General features: G+C 45.1%; 1 protein-coding gene and 1 non-coding gene across 29 annotated transcripts in view; both read left to right on the top strand.

The window, feature by feature from the left end:
• Positions 1–12398, top strand: part of TEX14 (testis expressed 14, intercellular bridge forming factor) — a 154599-nt gene that overhangs the window by 44084 nt on the left and 98117 nt on the right. The window lies entirely within an intron of this gene.
• LOC127484577 (small nucleolar RNA U3) lies at positions 5194–5408 on the top strand. Its single transcript, XR_007911631.1, has one exon. It is a non-coding gene; the product is annotated as a small nucleolar RNA U3 (small nucleolar RNA).

The raw sequence follows: 12398 nt of genomic DNA, 5'->3' as shown, positions 1-12398 counted from the left end.
GTTCTAAGAGGAAGCCTAACCCTCAGCACACGACTTCTGACACCAGATATTTGGGGATTGTTTTCCTGCCACAACACAATCTCCTGGATTTGCCAGCTGGGTATTTGCCAATTCAGTGCACGCCTAATGGTCTGTATCTGGAGGAGGCAGCAAGATCCCACTGGTTGGGGTCTAGATCCCATAAAACTGACTGCCTTCAGATGTCACAAGTGGTAGGTTGTTGCTTATGCTTCTCACAACTGGCTAGAAGTTGAGTTTCCACAACCCTGTCCTACGGTTGAGTGTCTCACAGACTCAGGGAAATACTTTTATATTTATTTATCCATTATTATTATTATTTTTAAAATTTATTTATTTGAAAGAGTTATACAGAGAGAGAAGGAGAGGCTGAGATAGAGCGAGGTCTTCCATTCCCTGGTTCACTCCCCAGTTGGCCGCAACAGCCAGAGCTGAGCTGATCTGAAGCCAGGAGCCAGGAGCTTCTTCCAGGTCTCATGCTAGGTGCAGGGGCCCAAGCACTTTGGCCATCTTCTACTGCTTTCCCAGGCCATAGCAGAGAGCTGGATTGGAAGTGAAGCAACCGGGTCTCGAACTGGCACCTATATGGGACGCTGGCACTGCGGGCTGCAGCTTTACTTGCTACGCCACAGTGCTGGCCCCACAAATAACCTTTCCAATTAGCAAGTTGCTTATTCCAAGAATTCTTCTGTGGACCAATGGACTGAGTGTGTGGTCCAGTTTTCTCCAAGTCCTCTGCCAGGCTGCTTGCAGATACATAAAAATGTGGATCGTTTCACGAATTGTGTGTCATGTTTGCACATGAGTCATGCTAATCTCTGTATGGTTCCAAAGCAAGCACTTGTGTTTGTTTTTGGTGTGTATATTGGGGGGGGGGGACTTCCTAATTAGGCATGATTGATTAGATCACTGACCACTCTAAATCAACTCAACCTTCAGCCCCACTTTCCTCCCAGCCCTTCCTTCCCTCTGCAGATTGTGGTGGTAAGACCAAAGACTTCAGCGCTCCAGTCATACCTTGATCTTTCCAGTGGCCATCCTGGAACTATCTAGGTGCCTCAATCCATGATTTTTATAAAAAACATCACTGCAGCGATTCCGAGGGCATTCAGAGCTGTAAATCAGGAAACAGGGACCAAGACGGAGTATATACACTTCCGAGTATCACAGAGACATTGTGGTGTAGTGCGTGGACTGCTCTGTGAACCCTATCAAATTGCTTAACTGTCCACACTTCCTTCATTCAAAAACCAGTGATAACAATAGTGCCTTTCTACTGAGGAGTTTTTGGGAAGACAGAGTTAACAGAATGGGGCCTGGCATTATTAACATTCTTATTTTTTTAAAGTTCATTTATTTATTGAAAGGCAGAGTTGCAGAAAGAGAGATAAGAGAGAGGTTCCATCTGCTGGTTCACTCCCCAGATGGCCAGGCTAGGCTGAAGCCAGGAGCAAGGAGCTTCTTTCAGGTCTCCCATGTGGATGCAGGGACCCAAGCACTTGGACCATCTTCTGCTGCTTTCCCAGGTACATTAGCAGGGAGCTCAATTGACAGTGGAGCAGCCAGGACTCGAACTGGTGCCCATATGGGATACCGGTGTCGTAGACGGCAGCTTAACCTGCTATGCCATGTTGGCACCTAACATTATTGTTAATATCAGATCTTACCTCCCAGAGGCTTGGTGACTGGGTGAGAAAGGTGATTATTAACTTCAACATTTGAATCCAAATCTTGACCATTTTGATCAGCCTTGTTTTGTCACTTCTTGGGGACTGTTTTTAGTTGCCTTTATATCAACTAGAACATGAGTAAAATGCTGGCCTACAATAATATATTTGAATGAATAAATTAATGAGTATTGCTTTATATCCAGGGCCCTCCAAATGGCATGTTCATAAGGACTGTGGCTTTCAACCTGTTTTTCTTCAGCTACCTCTGTATTACTTCAAGAATTGCTGTTCACTGCCTCTCTGCTTCCTGATTCCCAAAGAAGTCCCCCGCCCTCTTTTCAGATTGATTTATTTATTTGAAAGGCAGATTGACAGAAAGAGAGAAAAAGACAGAGAGATCTTCCATCTACTGTTTTACTTCCCAAATGCCTGCAACAGCCAGCACTGGGCCAAGAACCAGGAAGCCAGAAGCCAGGAGTTCACTCCAGGTCTCCCATGTGGGTGATAGGGATCCAATAGTTGCTGCTTTTCAGGGTGCACATTAGCAGGAAGCTGAATCAGAAGTAGAGGCAAAACTTAAAGCCAGGAACTTTGATATGGGATGTGGCCATCCTAAGCAACATTTTAACTGCTGAGCCAAATGCCTACCTCAGCAGACTATATGAATATTATACTGTACAATAAATATGTGTTCACTTGGCTCTGAAGGAAGATACTATATGTTTATATTCAAAGGATTATTATACAAATATCTTCAAAAAGCTAATTAAAGTAAATGGTAGTTTATTTTTTTACTACTTGAAAAATATTTATTTGAAAGGCAGAGTTACAGAGAGCAAGGAGAGGGAGGCATTGATAGATAGATGTCTTCCATCCACTGGTTCCTCCCTAAATAGCCACAACAGCTGCAGCTGGGTCAAGCTGAAGCCAGGAGCCAGGAGCTTCATCCTGTCTCCCATGTGGGTAGAGGGACCCAAGCATTTAGGCTGTCTTCTGCTGCTTTCCCAAGTGCTTTAGCAGGGAGCTGGATTGGAAGTGGAGTAGCCAAGACTCAAACTGGCATCCATTTGGGATGCCAGCATTGCAGGCAGTGGCTTAACCCACTGCACCACGACACTGACCCTATTTTATTTTTTAAAATTGTATTTATGTATTTATTTTAATGGCAGAGTGACAGAGAGCAAGGAGGACACACAGAGACCTTCTATCTGTTGATTGACTCCCCAAATGATTGCAGTGGCAGGGGCCCCGAGTATTTGGGCCATCTTCTGCTGCCTTCCCAGGCACATCAGCATAGAGCTGGATTGGAAGCAGAGAAGCTGGAACCCAAACTGACCCTAGGGGATGCTGGTGTGGCAAGCAGTGGCTTAACCTGCTGCACCGCAATGGCAACCCCAAGGATAAATAGTTAAGTGCTTCACTTCCATTACATGCATCTACAGGAGAGGTCCATGCTTGTCTTCCTGAGAGTAGAATCACTCCTCTTCTCTGCTCACAGGCCTGCTTGTGTAAGTGTGTACCAGCTCGACAAGGAGATATGTATCTGGCAGTTTCTATCTTTTAGGGTAGGGGAGACAGTCTCGTAGAGGGCAGAGACAAGCCACAAATAACCTGGAAGATCACAATTCCTGATCAGTAACAAATGTTAACTCACCAGGAACACTGTTCCTTCTTAGTAACCAACTGTGGTTTTGATCCTCTTTTTAAAAACTCTTGCCTCTCTTGTTACTGCAATCCATTTCTTGTAGATTTTCCTTTACCTCTTTTAAACTTTTGTCCTCAGCTTGCCACTTAAGACAGTTATGGGCCTCAGGGCTCCATCTTTTACCTTCCACTGTTTGGGAAGTATCTTTGGTGACTTATCCGCCCCCCCCCCCCCCCATGGCTTGAAAGTGACCAATGGTAATGTGAATGATCCCTACCTGGTCCACTTCTGTGCACTGGACACCTTTACTTGTATTCATGCTCTCCGTTCTAGGTGCTTGGCATATTGTGGGTACACAAAACCATTCATAGTCTCTGCCCTTTCGAACTTAATGAAGTTTCCTGCAGGTGGCAGGCATTAATTCAATAACCACACACAAATGTTTGCTTAAGGAGTGGGGGAAGGGTTCCCAAGACAGTGCCACTTCAACAAAGGTCTGAAGTTAAAGTTGGGGTAAGAGGTTGGAGGGAGAATCCCTGTTAGAGACAACAGTTTGTGTGAAGGTCCTGTGGAGAAGGAAGCGCAGCAGTTAAGTTGCTGCTTAGGACACCTGTATCCCATGTCGGAGTATGTTCCATCCAGAGCACCGCTTCCTAGCCAGCTTCTTGCTAATGGGAGGCAGAAGTGATTGCTCAAATACTTGCAGGGGTTACGTGGGAGACTTAATTTCCTGGCTAATGGTGGGTGTATAGCCTTGCCCTGGCTGTTGTGGGCATTTGGGGAGTGAAACAGCAGATGGAAGACCTGTTTTTCCACTTAAAAAAAAACATAAAAATGAAAAAAAGGCCCGTGTGGCTGGAATGAGGGGAAATATGAGGGGGAGTGGGATGCATCCAGAGATGAGCCAGACAACAGAGGGAGTTGTAAGTTTGGAGACTTTTGTCTATAACCCAAAAGATGAGAACTGAAGCTTACAGCAAGGGAATAATAGTGTCTTGCTTGTTTAAACACAGACAAGTCATATTTAAAATAAAAATTCCTTCATTTGGAAACAAAATCCAGGATTATTATGTCTGATATTTTGTTCACAGCATCTTTTTTTTTTTTTTTAAGATTTGAAAGTCAGTTGCACAGAGAGAAGGAGAGACAGAGAATGAATTCCATACCTTGGTTCACTACCCAAATGGCTACAATGGCCGGAGCTGGGCCAGGCAGAATCCTGGAGCTAGGACCTTCCACGTGGGTGCTTGGATCCAAGCACTTGGGCCATTTTCCGCTGCTTTTTTGGGTCATTAGTAGGGATCTGGCTCGGAAGTCGGAAGTGGAGCAGTCAGGACCGGAACCGGCGTCCCAGGCGGCGGTTTAACCCGCTACGCCGCGACGCGGCTCCCATAGCATCAATTTTAAAAGTAGGGCTCGTTCTGCAAATATTGTCTTTGGCTTTGTATTGTCCTTTCACCATCCACTTCCACATTTTCGTGTTTATCGCGCAACCTCCTCCCCTGGGCCATGGGAGCTTCTGCAGCGGCATCTTGCCGGCGCGCTCTGTGGTCGTCAGAATTACGTGTGTGGACGCCCGACGCGCGGCGGAAGTGGGCGGGGTTGGAGGTGCGAGATTGACAAGGCTTGGGTGCTTGCGACTGTATGCTAATTAGCGGACTGTATGCTAATTAAGGCTTGATGTGCCTTCGAATACTAAAGTAAAGGCAGTCAAAACGCTTTATTGACCTCTTTAAATGGGAGGGTTTTTTTCTGCAAAACAAATACATAAATTTGGAAATAATTTGTCGTAAGACAAACTCACCGTCACCAAAAGATGTGTGAGTGTTGTACGTCCCTGCAGGAGACGGGGTGTGGGTCAAGACTATACTTTCAGGGATCATTTCTATAGTTCGCTACTAGAGAAGTTTCTCTGAACGTGTAGAGCACCGGAAACCACGAGGAGGAGGCGCAGCGTCGTCCCCTGAGCGTGAAGCCGGCTCTTGGTGCCGCCTCGCTGCGGCCGCCATTTGCCATTGATGATCGTTCTCGTCTCCCTCCGGGGAGCGAGAGGGGGAGGACGCAGTCTGAGTGGTTCCCGTCTTTAAATCTGGTATCTAAGGAAAGCTTGGGGCTAGTCAGAACAGTGATACCTTTTATTTACTTTTTCTATTTGATTAAGGCCTTTTTACTTAAAGGTTCTTTTCTTTTAAGGTTTGTTCGCTTATTTGAAGGTTGGCCCTATTGTCCGGGTCTTTTTCCTTGTTCCTCACGCGGGTGTAGGGAGCGTCCAGAGAATGGAGGGTTTTTGTCTTCACTGAAACTGAGTAGTGGAAAGTAAAAATTAGCAAAATTTATTAGGGAAGGGTCATCCACGAGAACGGGCGGCTGCAGAGAGGCAGAGAGCCGCCCAGCGCGCAGTCCGGTTGAGGCTGGGGTTGTTAAGGAGATGAGTCTTTGTCTTCACACATCTCCCGAAACGAAGGATTTTATGGATGTAAATATTAAGAAGCTCCTGAGTTTTCCCTTGAAGGTATCAGACAGGAGGGAGCCTACCTGGCGCCATCCTGGGTTCAGAGGAAGGGTGAGTAGGACCCCCTGGAGAATCGGAATCTGGAGCAGGGTGTTTGAAATCCAGATACTGGGCTGCATCTGGGAGATAGTGGAAGATTTGTCAGGCAGAAGGGGCGGGGACCTCCACCTGGCAGGTTATTAGGTAGAAGGGGGCAGGGCAGGATGCGAATACCGGGCTGCCCCCGAAACATTGTCAGGATGACTTTGAGATGCAGATGCATATGCTGGACATATGGCCAGTTACACATACATAAGCTCATATCTGACTCCTACCTAACAGAACTGGTGCCTAAATGGGATGCTGCTGGCACTGCAGGCGGCCTTGGTTAGGTTTATTGGCTTTTGTTAGTGATTGTTCCTTTTGGGTGTTCTACGCGCGTGATCTGGAGGCGTTGCACCACTAGAGAATGTACTGAGAACGCCCAGACGGGGGAGGAAATGGTGGCTTTTTGTGTGTGTGTGTGTGACAGGCAGAGTGGACAGTGAGAGAGAGACAGAGAGAAAGGTCTTCCTTTTGCCGTTGGTTCACCCTCCAATGGCCGCCGCGGCTGGCGCGCCGTGGCCGGCACATCGCACTGATCCGAAGCCAGGAGCCAGGTGCTCCTCCTGGTCTCCCAGGTGGGTACAGGGCCCAAGCGCTTGGGCCATCCTCCACTGCACTCCCGGGCCACAGCAGAGAGCTGGCCTGGAAGAGGAGCAACAGGGACAGAATCCGGTGCCCCGACCGGGACTAGAACCCGGTGTGCCAGCGCCGCAGGCAGAGGATTAGCCTATTGGGCCACGGCGCCGGCCAGTAATTCTTAAGTATCTGTTGATGATGGAGATCTGTGCTCCCTGCAGCTTTTTCCTTTTGTTCTCGCTGTGATGTAGTGGGTAAATCATATGGAGGTCCAATCCTGTTTGCTGCACTTCTGATCCAGCTCCCTGCTAATGGATTGTTAAAGCAGAAGATGGTCCAGGTGCTTGGGGCCGGCACCCATGTGGGAGACGTGGAAGAAGTTCCTGGCTCCTGGCTTCAGATCAGTGCAGCTCTGGCCCTTTGGGGGTAGTGAACCAGTGGATGGAAGATCTTGCTGCCTAACTCTGCCTTTTAATAAATGAATAGATAGATAGTTAGATACATAGATACAACTTGAAAAGAAAACCAAAAGCTTTGTCTAAAGAATACAAGTCCAACCATTTAAGGCCTATTGTCAGCCCCGTATTTTCCAGTATTTAGCATCAGTAAAAGGCAGATTGAAATCTTGGTCTGGCACTATCACTCTCTCTCTCTCTTTTTTTTTTAAGATTTATTTGTCATTTGAAAGTAGGAGTTACGCAGAGAGAGAGAGAGGTCTTCCATCTACTGGTTCACTCCCCAATTGCCATAAGGCCCAGAGCTGCCCGGAGCCAGGAGCCAGGAGCCAGGAGTTTCCTCTGGGTCTCCCACATGGGTGCAGGGGCCCAAGGACTTGGGCCATCTCCTACTGCTCTCCCAGGCCATAGCAGAGAGCTGGATCGGAAGTGGAGCAGCCGGGACTAGAATCGGTGCCCATATGGGATGCCGGCACTGCAGGCAGGAGCTTTACCTGCTAGGCCACAGCACTGGCCCCTGGCACTATCTTTTTACCTAGGCAGAAACCACTGAAGTTTTCTGATGCCTGTTTCCTTTTCAACCTCTTGCCAAGAATGCAGCTCCTGCCCACTTCTCTCCTTATGCATTTACTTCTGTCCAGTCCTTTTGTTAAGTCATCCTCCCAACATTTTGTCTCTAGGCCAAACCCAAAGTTCTTACTGTAGGTCATGTGCATGGAGATGAGGACTCAGACACAGAAATGAGAATTATTACTCAAGGCCTTGTAGTCTTGGAAGGACAGTTTAAGATTCACTCAATCTCTTATGGTTTTGTCCAAGATTTTTTTTCCCCCGGAAACCTTTTATTTAAGGAATATAAACTTCATGCATTTCATAATGACAACTTATGAATGTATTGATTCTTCCCACCATACCCATGCTCCAACCTACCCCTCTTCTTCCTCCCTCTCCTATTCCCATTCTTATTTTTTACTAGGATCTGTTTTCAATTAATTTATACAAATACGATTAACTCTATATTAAGTAAAGAGTTCAACAAATACTATGAAAATAAAAAACCTTCCTCAACAGTTGAAACAAGGGCTGTTCAGAGTCATTGCATCTCAACGTGGAGATTTTACTTCTATATATTACCTTTTTTTTTTTTTAAGATTTATTTTATTTATTTGAAAGACAGAGTTACAGAGAGAGGTAGAGCCCAGAGAGAGAGAGGTCTTCCATCTGATGGTTCACTCCCCAGTTGGCCACAACGTCTGGAGATGCGCTGATCCAAAACCAGGAGCTTCCTCCAGGTCTCCCACATGGGTGTAGGGGCCCAAAGACTTGGGGCATCTTCTATTGCTTTCCCAGGCCATAGCAGAGAGCTGGGTTGGAAGTGGAGCAGCCAGGACTCAAACCAGCGCCCATATGGGCTTTACCCGCTTCACCACAGCGCCAGCCCATAGATTACCTTTTAGGTGCTCTATTAGTTATCACTGGCCAGGAAGAACATGTGGTATTTGTCCTTTTGGGACTGGCTTATTTCACTAAGTATGATATTTTCCAGTTTCATCCATTTTGTTGCAAATGATAAGATTTCTTTTCTTTCTTTTTTTTTTTTAACTGCTGTGTAGTATTTCATGGTGTACAAATCCCATAATTTCTTTTTTTCTTTTTGACAGGCAGAGTGGACAGTGAGAGAGAGAGAGAGACAGAGAGAAAGGTCTTCCTTTACCGTTGGTTCACCCTCCAATGGCCACTGCGGCCGGCGCACCGCACTGATCCGAAGCCAGGAGCCAGGTGGTTCTCCTGGTCTCCCATGTGGGTGCAAGGCCCAAGGACTTGGGCCAGCCTCCACTGCACTCCTGGGCCACAGCAGAGAGCTGGCCTGGAAGAGAGGCAGCTGGGACAGAATCCAGTGCCCCGACTGGTACTAGAACCCGGTGTGCCAGCGCCGCAGGTGGAGGATTAGCCTAGTGAGCCACGGTGCTGGCCCATAATTTCTTTATCCAGTCTTCAGTTGACAGGCATTTGTGTTGACTCCATATCTTAGCTATTGTGAATTGAGCTGTAGTAAACATGGGGGTACAGATAACTTTTTCATATCCTGATTTTATTTCCTTTAGGTAAATTCTCAGGAGTGAGATGGCTGGGTCATATGGTAGGTCTATATTCAGATTTCTGAGATCTCTCCATATTATCTTCCACAGTGGCTCTACCAGTTTACATTCCTAGCAACAGTGGATTAGGGTACCTTTTTCCCCATATCTTTGCCAGCATTTGTTGTTTGTTGATTTCTTGTGGAAGCCATTCTAACTGGGGTCAGTTGAAACCTCATTGTGGTTTTGATTTGCATTTCCCTGATGGCTAGTGATCCTGAACACTTTTTTTCATATGTCTGTTGGCCATCTGGATTTCCTCTTTTTGTTTATTCTGGTTATTAATCCTGTATCAGTTGCATAGTTGCCAATATTTTCTCCCATTCTGTTGGTTGCCTCTTCACTTTGCTGAGTGTTTCATTTACAGTGCCAAAGCTTCTCATTTTGATGTGACCCCATATGTCAGTTTTGGCTTTGATTTCCCTTGCCTCTTGGGTCTTTTCCAAGAAGTCTTTGCCTTTGTTAATGTCTTAAAGAGTTTCTCCAATGTTCTCTGATAATGTGATGGTATCAGGTTGTAGATTAGGTCTTTTTTTAAAAAAGATTTATTTATTTATTTGAAAGAGTTAGAGAGGAGGGGCATAGAGAGAGAGAGAGAGAAGTCTTCCATCTGCTAGTTCACTCCCCAGATGGCCGCAACGGCTGGCGCTGTGCCAATCTGAAGCCAGGAGCCAGGAGCTTCTTCTGTGTCTCCTACGTGGATGCAGGGGCCCAAGGCCTTGGGCCATCTTCTATTGCTTTCCCAGGCCACAGCAGAGAGCTGGATCAGAAGTGGAGCAGCCAGGACTAGAACCGGTGCCCATATAGGATGCCAGCACTTCAGGTCAGGTGTTAACGCACTGCGCCACAGCACCAGCCCCAGATTTAGGTTTTTAATCCAGTCAGAGTGGATTTTTGTGTAAGGTGTAAGGTACAGGTCTGCTTCATACTTCTGCATGTGGAGATCAAGTTTTCCCAGCACCATTTGTTGAAGAGATTGTCCTTGTTCCAGGGATTGATTTTAGCTCCTTTGTCAAAGATAAGTTGGTTGTAGATGCGTGGGTTGATTTCTGGCATTTCTATTTTGTTCCATTGTTTTATCCATCTGTTTTTGTACCAGCACCAGGCTGATTTGATTATAACTGCCCTGTACTATGTCTTGAAATCTGGTATTGTGATGCGTCTGGCGTTGTTTTTGTTACATAAAATTGCTTTTGCTATTCAGAGTCTCCTGTGTTTCCCTATGAATTTCAGCATAATTTTTTCTATATCTAAGAGTACTGTCTTTTGTATTTTGATTGTTATCACATTGAATATATAAATTGCTTTCAGTAGTATGGACATTTTGATGATATTGATTCTTCCAATCCATGAACATGGAAGATTTTTCCATTTTTTGTATGTTCTGTAGATATCCGTTAGGTCCATTTGGTCTATAATGTCGATTATAGACATTGTCTATTTCTGTCTTTAATGTTTTGTAATTCTCATCATAGAAATCTTTGACATCCTTGGTTAAATAATTTGTTCCAAAATATTTTTTGTAGATATTGTGAATGGAATTTATCTCAGAAGTTCTTTCTAAGCCATGGCATTGTCTGTGTATACAAAGGCTATTGATTTTTGTGTAGTGATTTTATACCCTGCCACTTTACCAAACTCTTTTATGAGTTCCAGTAGTCTCTTACTGGAGTATTTTGGCTCCTGTATATATAGAATCATGTTAACTGCAAATAGAAATAGTTTGACTTCCTCCTTCCCAATTTGTATCCCTTCGATTTCTTTTTCTTGCCTAATGGCTCTGGCTAAAACTTCCAGGACTATATTGAATGGCAGTGGTGAGAGAGGACATCCTCTTCTGGTTCTAGATCTCAGTGGGAATACTTCAGCTTTTCCCCATTCAATAGGACATTGGCCATGGTTTATCAAAAATTGCTTTGATTGTGTTGAGGAATGTTCTTTCTATACCCATTCTTTTTTTTTTTTTTTTTTTTTTTGAAAGGCAGAGTGGACAGTGAGAGAGAGAGACAGAGAGAAAGGTCTTCCTTTGCTGTTGGTTCACCCTCCAATGGCCACCGTGGCCGGCGTGCTGCAGCCAGCGCACCGTGCTGATCCGATGGCAGGAGCCAGGTACTTATCCTGGTCTCCCAGGTGCAGGGCCCAAGCACTTGGACCATCCTCCACTGCACTCCCTGGCCACAGCAGAGAGCTGGCCTGGAAGAGGGGCAACCGGGACAGAATCCAGCGCCCCGACCGGGACTAGAACTCGGTGTGCCGGCGCCGGAAGGCGGAGGATTAGCCTAGTGAGCCGCGGCGCCGGCTCTATACCCAATTTGCTTAAAGTTTTCATCATGAAAGGTGTTGTGTTTTATCGAATGCTTTCTCTGCATCTGTTGAGATAATCATATGGTTTTTGTTCTTCATTTTATTAATGTGATGTATCACATTGATTGATTTGTGAATGTTGAACCACTCCTAGATACTAGAAATAAATCCCACTTGTTCTAGGTGGGTGATCTTTATGATGTGTTGTTGGATTCGATTGGCTAGTATTTTGTTTTCATCTATATTCATCAGGGAAATTGGTCTGTAGTTCTCTTTCTCTGCTGCATCTTTTTCAGGTTTGGGAATTAAGATGATGCTGGCTTCATAGAAGGAGTTAGGGAGGATTCCCTCCCTTTCAATTGTTTTGAAAAGCTTGAGAATAATTAGAGTTCTTCTTTAAATGACTGGTAGAGTTCAGCAGTGAAGCCGTCCAATCCTGGGCGTTTCTTTCTTGGGAGGGTGTTTATTACTGATTCAGTTTCTGTCTTGGTTATGGGTCTAGTTTTTTAGTGTGTGTGTGTACTCATGGCTCAATTTAGGTGAGTTGTATGTGTCCAGGAATCTATCCATTTCTGATAGGTTTCCCAGTTTGTTGGTATACAGCCCTTTGTAGTAATTTCTGATGATTCTTTTTATTTCTGTGGTGTGTCTGTTGCATTACCTTTTTCATCTCTAATTTTATTGATTTGGGTCTTTACCCTCTTTGGTTGGTTGGGTTAATAGTGTGTCAATTTTGTTTATTTTTTCAAAAAATTAGCTATTCATTTCGCTGATCTTTTGTATTTTTTTTTCGGCTTCAATTTTGTTTATTCTCTCATTTTAATTATTTCTTCTACTAGTTTTGGGTTTGGTTTGCTGTTGTTTTTCTAGGTCCTTGAGACACATTGTTAGCTCAATTGTTTTATGCCTTTCCAGTTTCTTGATGTAGGTACCAATTGCTATATACTTTCCTCTTAACACTGCTTTTGCTGTATCCCATAAATTTTTTTAAAAGAT

The sequence above is a fragment of the Oryctolagus cuniculus genome, chromosome 17, assembly GCF_964237555.1.
Source record: "Oryctolagus cuniculus chromosome 17, mOryCun1.1, whole genome shotgun sequence".
Lineage (NCBI taxonomy): Eukaryota > Metazoa > Chordata > Mammalia > Lagomorpha > Leporidae > Oryctolagus > Oryctolagus cuniculus.
The sequence above is the reverse complement of the archived record's forward strand: the minus strand, read 5'-3'. Positions and strand labels throughout refer to the sequence as shown.